We start from the raw sequence: 9,546 nt of genomic DNA, 5'->3' as shown, positions 1-9,546 counted from the left end.
CGACCCCGGATCCAGCGAGGAGCGCCCCAGATCCGGCCGGCCTGCCCCTCCGGCGACCTCTCCGGCCGACCCCGGCCGCTGCCGCCACATCTCCGGCGAGCCCGGCCCCGCCTCGGTTCCAGCGCCCGACGAACCCTAGATATGGAGGTCCAAAATTTCCTCCAAGTCCCCGTCTCTGTAACATTTTCAGGCCATGTTCATCGCATCATAACTCCATGACCGTAACTCTGTTACATGCATATAATATATGAAATTGTTTACCATGAGATGCTTTTCATTGTGTTCCATTGTGTAATGTCTGTTTGAGGTCATCTTGATACCTAAATCATCGTTGCACGAGTGCTATATGATGTTTACTGCTGTCTGTTAACAGAACTTGATGTTTTGTCATTTTTTTGCATTTGATGTGTGCATCTTATGAGCATGAGGTCTACATGTGTTTTTAACTATGCCATGCGTTCTTTATAGAGGTGCTTGCCATGTATTTTTGTGATCTATGTGGTGACTAGAACAAGCATTCAAACTAGGCTTCGTGATGTTGCTGATTTCAGTCCCTGTTCTGCTGTTATTTTGATGCCATGTAAACTTGACGCTACAGAGAGACCCATGCTTATTTTGAGATGTCTCAGTAAGGATGTTTTGAACATACGGTTATGCTCTATCCATCCATGCCCCTCTTTGCAATTATGGAGTACTCTATCATGTCATTTTCTTGCTCTACCTTTGCTAGAAAATGTTTCCTGGCAGATTGTTTACATGTTATTCAATTTTGCCAAGGTTGTTGTAGTTGATCTTTGCATACTATGAACTTGTTCTTGCCATGTTTAGTTTCATAAACATGTCTTCTTACTGATTCTATGCTTATTTTGCCATGAAATGACTTGTGATGAGTGAATCCAGCTCGCAAAGATGCCTTCATAATTCTGTTAATACCATGCTCTGTTTTCTGTTTGTCTGAATCTGTTAACGAAACTTGCTATGTTTACCTGGGTGCCATAATACCTTCTGTTCCTTTTTGGCTGATGGTCAGTAAGGGGCTTTTGTTCTATGCTTTTAGTAGTATCATGTCATGCCTTAAGTTTCTATGATATGTTCCTGTAGCATGATCTTTGCTTGCCCTAAACATTGCTTCCTGATGATGTTTCTGCCATGTTCAGTATTTTCACCAAGTCTGTGAAGCTGATATCTTTTGCACTTTTGACATGCTTGTTTGTACCTGTTATGGTGTGAATTAGCCGTAGCTCAGTGTTCATCTTTTTCCAAGCATCTCTTGTAGATCACTGCTGTATGCTTTGTTGCTATGTCGGGGTGCTGTAGCATAGTTTCTTGATGTATTCTAAGTGTTATCATGCTGTTAACCGAAGAATTGTGTCATTTTTGTTTTGCTTGCCTTTTGCAAATGGTGAATCCGATTCCGGTGATCTTTATATTAATTTCAACCAAAATCATCTCATCTTTTCAGCGGCATACTTAGTTTGCCAAGTTGATGCCTTGTTCATATTTTTTTCCTTCCGGAGCACGCATATGCATTGCATATGACATCTCACATATCATGACATGTATTGCATCATGTTGCTTGTGCATTGCACCGTGGTTGATTGTGGTTCCATTGCTTGTGATCTTGCTTTGCGTAGAGCCGGGAGACGAGTACGTAAATGAGGAACCTGTTGAGAACGCTTACAAGGATCAAGCTTTCGACAACACTGAGAACTTTGCAGGCAAGATGACCATACCCTCTATATCACTTCTATCTTTGCTTTGCTACTTGCTCGCTCTATCGCTATGGTTGCTCTACCTACCACTTGTTTATCACGCCTCCCATATTTCCATGTCAAGCCTCTAACCATCCTGTCCTAGCAAACCGTTGTTTGGCTATGTCACCGCTTTTGCTCAGCCCCTCTTATAACGTTGCTAGTTGCAGTTGAAGATGAAGTTTGTTACTTGTTGGAACATGGATATTTTGGGATATCACAATATCTCTTGTTTAACTAATGCACCTATATACTTGGTAAAGGGTGGAAGGCTCGGCCTTATGCCTGGTGTTTTGTTCCACTCTTGCCACCCTAGTTTCCGTCATACCGGTGTTATGTTCCTTGATTTTGCGTTCCTTACGCGGTTGGGTGATTTATGGGACCCCCTTGCCAGTTTGCTTTGAATAAAACTCCTCTAGCAAGGCCCAACCTCGATTTTACCATTTGCCACCTAAGCCTTTTTTCCCTTGGGTTTTCGCGAGCCCGAGGGTCATCTTTATTTAACCCCCCCGGGCCAGTGCTCCTTCTAGTGTTGGCCTGACCCGGGCAGACTGCGGGGCCACCACGGGGCAACTCGAGGGCTGGTTTTACTCGTAGGCTGACCTATCCGTTGTGCCCTGAGAACGAGATATGTGCAGCTCCTATCGGGATTTGTCGGCACAGTCGGGCGGCTTTGCTGTCTTGTTTTACCATTGTCGAAATGTCTTGTAAACCGGGATTCCGAGACTGATCGGGTCTTCTTGGGAGAAGGAATATCCTTCGTTGGTCGTGAGAGCTTGTGATGGGCTAAGTTGGGACACCCCTGCAGGGTTTTATCTTTCGAAAGTCGTGCCCGCGGTTATGTGGCAGACGAGAATTTGTTATTATCCGGTTGTAGAGAACTTGACACTTGACTTAATTAAAATGCATCAACCGCGTGTGTAGCCGTGATGGTCCCTTCTCTGCAGAGTCCGGAAAGTGAACACGGTTTGGGTTATGTATGAATGTAGGTAGTTTCAGGATCACTTCTTGATCACTTCTAGCTTCTCGACCGATGCGTTGCTTCTCTTCTTGCTCTTACTTGCGTATGTTAGCCACCATATATGCTTAGTGCTTGCTACAGCTCCACCATCTTACCCCTTTCCTACCCATGAGCTTAAATAGTCTTGATCTCGCAGGTGTGAGATTGCTGAGTCCTCGTGACTCACAGATTCTACCAAAACAGATGCAGGTGCCGAGGATACCAGTGCAAGTGGCGCAACCGAGCTCAAGTGGGAGTTTGACGAGGACCTTGGTCGTTACTATGTTTCGTTTCCTGATGATCAGTAGTGGAGCCCAGTTGGGACGATCGGGGATCTAGCATTTGGGGTTATCTTCTTTTCATTTGGATTTGACCGTAGTCGGTCTATGAGTGTATTTTGGATGATGTATGAATTTATTTATGTATTGTGTGAAGTGACAATTGTAAGCCAACTCTCTTTATCCCATTCTTGTTCATTACATGGGATTATGTGAAGATGACCCTTCTTGCGACAAAACCTACAATGCGGTTATGCCTCTAAGTCGTGCCTCGACACGTGAGAGATATAGCCGCATCGTGGGTGTTAGAAGTTGGTAATCAGAGCCATCCCCGACTTAGGAGCCCCCTGCTTGATCGAATCGCTGGCGTTGTTGAGTCTAGAACAAAAATGTTTTGAGTCTTAGGATTATATATATCGGAGAGTAGGATTCTTTTTACTCCTCGGTCCCTTCGTCACTCAAGTGAGGTCTCCTGACGTAGATGTTTTGACTTTCCTCTCCTTAGATTTCACTAAAAAAAATTTAGGATGACGCGGGTATCTTGGGATCATTCCGATAGTCTTGTGACGCAGACATTGTTCTTGGTGCCTCCTAACATTTAGGGGTTGTGGCGGTGTCCTGGGGAGTTGAGCTCCAAGGTGTTGTCGTCACAATTTTATTGTTGCAGTTCTGGAATACCTGAGTTTTGCCGACATCGAAAATCTCTTTTATGCAGTTGTTGGTGAGATAACCTCGACGTCACCCAGTACTGGGGAGTCCGGGAGTATTGCCATAACTCGTATAACGGATGCTTTTCGAAGGTTGAGGTACACGATTTTCGAAGGTTTCTTGGTTATGTGTTGACGGATGGATACAGCTAGATGTAGGGATTGTTAGTTTGGGTGAGATATATTGCTTCCCCTGTATCCCCAACACCTGATTGCATAACTAGAAAGTTTCGGGAGTTTATAGGTGGGATTCAAGTATCTCTTAGCATTTCTTCCCCAGATATTTGGTTTGTGATTGGGTAATCCTTACCACTTATTTGTTCCAGTTGTACCTTGTTATTTCATTCATCAACCCCTTATCAAGTGGCTTCTCACCTTAATGGACGTGTGATGTTAGCTTTGGGAATTCATTCGTTCATCCTTGTTCGAATGTTTATTGTGAAGACTATATGTTGAAATTTCTATTCGTTGATTCAACTTGTCTATCTGTCTATCAAGATGCTAACGGATGTCATCCTCTTCAGGATGGCTCCGCCAATGCGTCAGAATCCGGAACGCAACGATGGGAGTCAGGCAAACCCTTCACCTCCACTTCCGCCTCCGGAGGCATGGCAAGCTTTGATGGCAGCCAAAAACGCCAACGCTCAGATGATGATTCAGCTCATGCAGAAACGCAACCAAGGCCAAGGCAACCAAGGGAATCAAGGTCAAGGGCAGTCCAATCATCAGCCTCAGTTTCCTACCCTCAACCAGTTCCTTGCAAATCAGCCGAAGTCTTTCAGCTACTGTGCCGAGGCCATAGACGCCGATGATTGGCTCGTGGATATCAACAAGCATTTTGAATGTAGCAATGTCAGGCCTGAGGACTACGTCAAGTTCGCTTCTTTTCAGCTCAAGGACCAAGCAGCTGATTGGGTCCAGCAGTACAAGGATTCCAGAGGAGATCAAGTGATTACTTGGATTGACTTCTATCGGGACTTTAAAGCTCACCACATTCCTACCAGTGTTGTTGAGAGCAAGCGTGAGGAGTTACGCAATCTCAAGCAGGCAGCATGTCTATGTACGAATACAACAAGCAGTTTCAGAAACTTGCTCGCTTCGCTAAACAAGACGTTCCTGATGAGAAGAGTATGATTTATTAATTCAGAGGTGGCCTTAGAGAGGATCTGCAGTTAGCTCTCATTCTTGTTGATACTACTCAGTTCGATCAATTCTACAATATGGCCCTCAAGCAAGAAGGTGCTCAGCTCAAGTGTGAGGCTTCTAAGAAGAGAATCAGGGATGCAGTTCAGTCTTCTTCTTCCTCTCAAGTGGCAACTAAGCAGCAAAAGTTCTACCTTCCTCCTCCTCCATTTCGTTAGCCTTACCAGCAGAAGAACTCAGGTGGTCGTGGATCTTCCCACCCACCCAACCCAGGCTATCAAAACAAGTCAAATTCTCAAGCTCCAAGGTCAAATGCTCCTTATCATCGTCCGCTCTCAGAGGTGACTTGCAACAAGTGCCAGCAGAAAGGTCACTACGTGAACAAGTGCTTCAACCAAAGGCGCCTTCCACCTCCTCCTCCTGTGAGATCTACAAGCAATGCAGTGGTCAAGCATAATCCAAAGCATGCAAAGGTGAACATGATGAATGCAGCTCAGGCAGAGGATTCTTCAGATGTGATCATGGGTAACCTTCCAGTTAACTCCATTCCTGCAAAAGTCTTATTTGATACTGGTGCATCGCATTGTTTCATGTCAAGACCGTTTTTTGCCAAGCATGATTTCACTTCGGAATATTTGGATAGACCTCTGGCAATTATTTCCCCGGGCAAGCACATGAGTTCTAGTTTGATGGTTCCAAGTGTCGGTATCAAGATGGGCAATTATAAATTTCTGTCTTCTCCAATTGTTCTTGGTGACTCGGATATTGATCTAATTGTCGGGATGGACTGGCTTTCTAAGCACAAGGCTCAGCTTGATTGTGCTGCCAGGGAGATTCAATTGACACACTCTTCTGAGGATGTGATCATCTATGCCGCTCGCGATGAAACCGTTCGGTTGTTTTCTCTCAATGAGAAGGGCGATCTAGATGCAATCTCTCAGATTCCAGTCGCTTGTGAGTACCAAGATGTCTTTCTAGAAGATCTTCCGGGTATGCCTCCGCATCGACCAGTCGAGTTTGTTATCGATCTTGAGCCTGGAACTGAACCCGTTTGCAAGCGTCCATACAAGCTTGGACCTAAAGAGCTGAAGGAATTGAAGAAACGGCTCGATGAACAAGAGCGTCTGGGTTTGATCAGACCGAGTTCATCTCCATGGGGTTGTGGAGTTCTTTTTGTCCAGAAGAAGGATGGCACGGACCGACTGTGCGTCGATTACCATCCATTGAACAAGAAGACAAGCAAGAACAAGTATCCACTCCCAACATCAATGAGCTTTTCGAGCAACTCAAAGGTGCTAAAGTATTCTCCAAGCTTGACCTCCGTATGGGTTATCATCAGATTCGCATTCGTGAACAAGATATTCCCAAGACAACATTCAGAACAAGCTATGGTTCTTATGAATATACTGTCATGTCTTTCGGCCTTGTCAATGCTCCTCCAATGTTCTCTCACATGATGAACTTCATCTTCAACCCCTACACCAATGAATTCGTTCTGGTGTATCTCGATGATATTTTGGTCTTCTCCAAGAATAAGAAGGATCATGCCAAACATTTGCGATTGGTGCTGGACAAGCTCAGAGAGCATCAATTCTATGCAAAGTTATCCAAATGTGAGTTCTAGCTTGATGAAGTTCTTTATCTTGGTCACATCATCTCCGCCAAAGGCATTGCTATTAATCCCGAGAAGGTGTCCGCAATTATGAATTGGGAACCTCCTCAGAATGTCAAGCAGCTCCGCAGTTTTCTTGGTCTTGCAAGCTATTGCGGAAGATTCGTTGAGAACTTCTCTAAGATTGCAAAGCTTCTTTCCAACCTCATCCAGAAGCATGTCAAGTATGCCTGGTCGCCTGAGTGTGACGTTGCTTTCAACACCCTCAAAGAGAAGCTAGTCACAGCTCCTGTCTTGACTCCTCCTGATGAATCCAAGCCAATCGAAGTTTTCTGTGATGCTTCTCTTCAAGGTCTCGGTGCTGTGTTAATGCAAGAGAAGAAAGTTGTAGCCTATACCTCTCGTCAGTTGAAGCCCAACGAAAAGAACTACCCCGCTCACGATCTTGAGTTGGCGGCAGTTGTCCATGCATTAATAACTTGGAGACATCTCTTGTTGGGAAGGAAAATGGACATATTCACCGATCACAAGAGCCTGAAGTAGATCTTCACTCAACCCAACCTCAACCTCAGGCAAACTCGATGGGTCGAAGTGATTCAAGAGTACAATCCAAGTATTGAATATACTCCAGGCAAGGTGAATGTGATTGTAGATGCTCTGAGCAGAAAGGCTTATTGCAACAGCTTAATTCTCAAGCCCTTCCAACCGGAACTTTGTGAAGCTTTTCGCAAACTGAATCTTCAAGTTGTTCCTCAAGGCTTTCTTGCCAACCTCATAGTCTCTCCTACTTTGGAAGATCAAATTCGTGAGGCACAACTCCTGGATACCATGGTGAAAAGGTGAAACATGGTATCGACAAGGGCATTCCCAAATACAAGTGCTTCCACATTGATGACAAAGATACTCTTTTCTTCGAGGACCGAATTGTGGTTCCTAAAGGCGATCTGAGAAAAGTCATTATGAACGAGGCACACAATTCCCTTCTATCCATTCATCCTGGAAGTACAAAGATGTACCATGACCTCAAATAGTCGTATTGTTGGACTCGAATGAAGTGAGAAATTGCTCAATTCATGAATGAATGTGATGTCTGCCGAAGGGTGAAAGCAGAACACCAACGACCAGCTGGTCTCCTCCAACCTCTTGCTATTCCAGAATGGAAGTTTGATCATATCGAGATGGACTTCGTGACTGGATTTCCTAAGTCAAGCATGGAAATGAGGCTACCTTCGTTGTCATTGATAAGCTTACAAAAGTGGCTCATTTTCTTCCTATCAAAGAATATATCACAGTAGCTCAGTTGGCAGAGCTATACACCTCCAGGATTGTCTCCTTGCATGGCATTCTACAATTGATTTCTTCAGATCGTGGAAGCATTTTCACCTCTAAGTTCTGGGACTCCTTCCAGAAGGCAATGGGAACCAACATTCGCTTGAGCACAGCTTTCCATCCTCAAACAAGTGGCCAAGTCGAGCGAGTCAATCAAATCCTCAAAGATATGCTCAGGGCTTGTGTCATTTCCTTTGGTATGAAGTGGGAAGATTGTCTTCCATATGCCGAGTTCTCCTACAACAACAGCTTCCAAGCGAGTTCGGGCAAGGCCCCATTCGAAATTCTATATGGCAGAAAGTGTCGTACTCCTCTCAATTGGTCCGAGACAGGTGAACGCCAACTTCTTGGCAATGACTTGATCACAGAAGCCGAAGAAATGTGCAAAGTCATTCGTGAGAATCTCAAGGCCGCGCAATCGCGCCAGAAGAGCTATTAAGATGACAAGCACCGTGATGTGGCTTTTGAAATCGGAGACCATGTCTACCTCCGCGTCTCTCCAATGAAAGGCACTCGTCGCTTCGGTATCAAAGGGAAGCTTGCCCCTAGATACGTGGGTCCTTTCAAGATCATTGGCAAAAGAGGCGATCTCGCCTATCAACTTGAGCTTCCGTCCAACTTCGCGAATGTGCACGATGTGTTTCACGTGTCACAGCTTCGCAAGTGCTTCAAGACTCCTGAACGCACTATCAACTTTGAAGAAATTGACCTCCAAGAAGATCTCTCTTATCATGAGCACCACGTTGCTATTCTTGAAGAAACCGAGCGCAAGACTCGCAGAAAGTCAATCAAATTCCAGAAAGTGAAGTGGTCACACCATTCCGACTGAGAAGCCACCTGGAAGCGCGTGGATCACATCCATTCCGAATATCCGGAGTTCTTTCAGTCCTAGATCTCGGGACGAGATCCTCTTGTAGTGGTGGAGTGTAGTAACACCCCGGATGTATCTTTCCATTTTTGTAACTCAAACTCTTGCCATTTTCGGCTATGTGTTATGATATTCCCTCTATGGTGGGGTTTTGTCTTTCGTTTTACATTTTGTTCATGTCATGCATCTCATATCATGTCATCATGTGCATCTCTTTTGCATACGTGTTCGTCTCATGCATCCGAGCATTTTCCCCGTTGTCCGTTTTGCAATCCGACACTCCCACGTGCACCCAACGCACCCCTCTTGTATCTTTTCATGTGTGGGTGTTAAACTTTCTCGGAATGGCCCGAGGTTTGCCAAGCGGCCTTGATATAGCACCAGTAGACTGCCTGTCAAGTTTCGTGCCATTTGGAGGTCGTTTGATACTCCAATGGTTAACCGGGTATCCGCAAAGGCCTCTTTTGGGTTGCAGCCCAACACCCCTCCAAAACAGCCCAATAACCCATCTGTCACATCCATGCTCTTGGTCGTTCGATCACGATCGTGTGGGCAAAAACCGCTCCTCAATTGGAGTCTCCTAGCTCCCTCTACCTATAAATATGTGACCCTCCCCGAAATCCCGCAATCCAAAACCCTAGCCCCGCTACCTCCGCGCGCCGGACACGTCCGGTACGAGACGGATGAATCCCGCCGCCGCGCCAGGCCAACTAGGCCGCGCCACGTGGCCCTGCTCTGCCGCCGCACACCGCCGACCCGCGGGCCCGCAGAAGCCCGTGGCCGGCCCCCGCGGCCCGTGAGTCCTCCGCCCCGCTCGCCGAACCCTTGCCGCGCCCTACGCCTCCTCCGCGTGCGCCG

This window comes from Triticum dicoccoides, chromosome 3B, assembly GCF_002162155.2.
Source record: "Triticum dicoccoides isolate Atlit2015 ecotype Zavitan chromosome 3B, WEW_v2.0, whole genome shotgun sequence".
NCBI lineage: Eukaryota > Viridiplantae > Streptophyta > Magnoliopsida > Poales > Poaceae > Triticum > Triticum dicoccoides.
The sequence above is the reverse complement of the archived record's forward strand: the minus strand, read 5'-3'. Positions refer to the sequence as shown.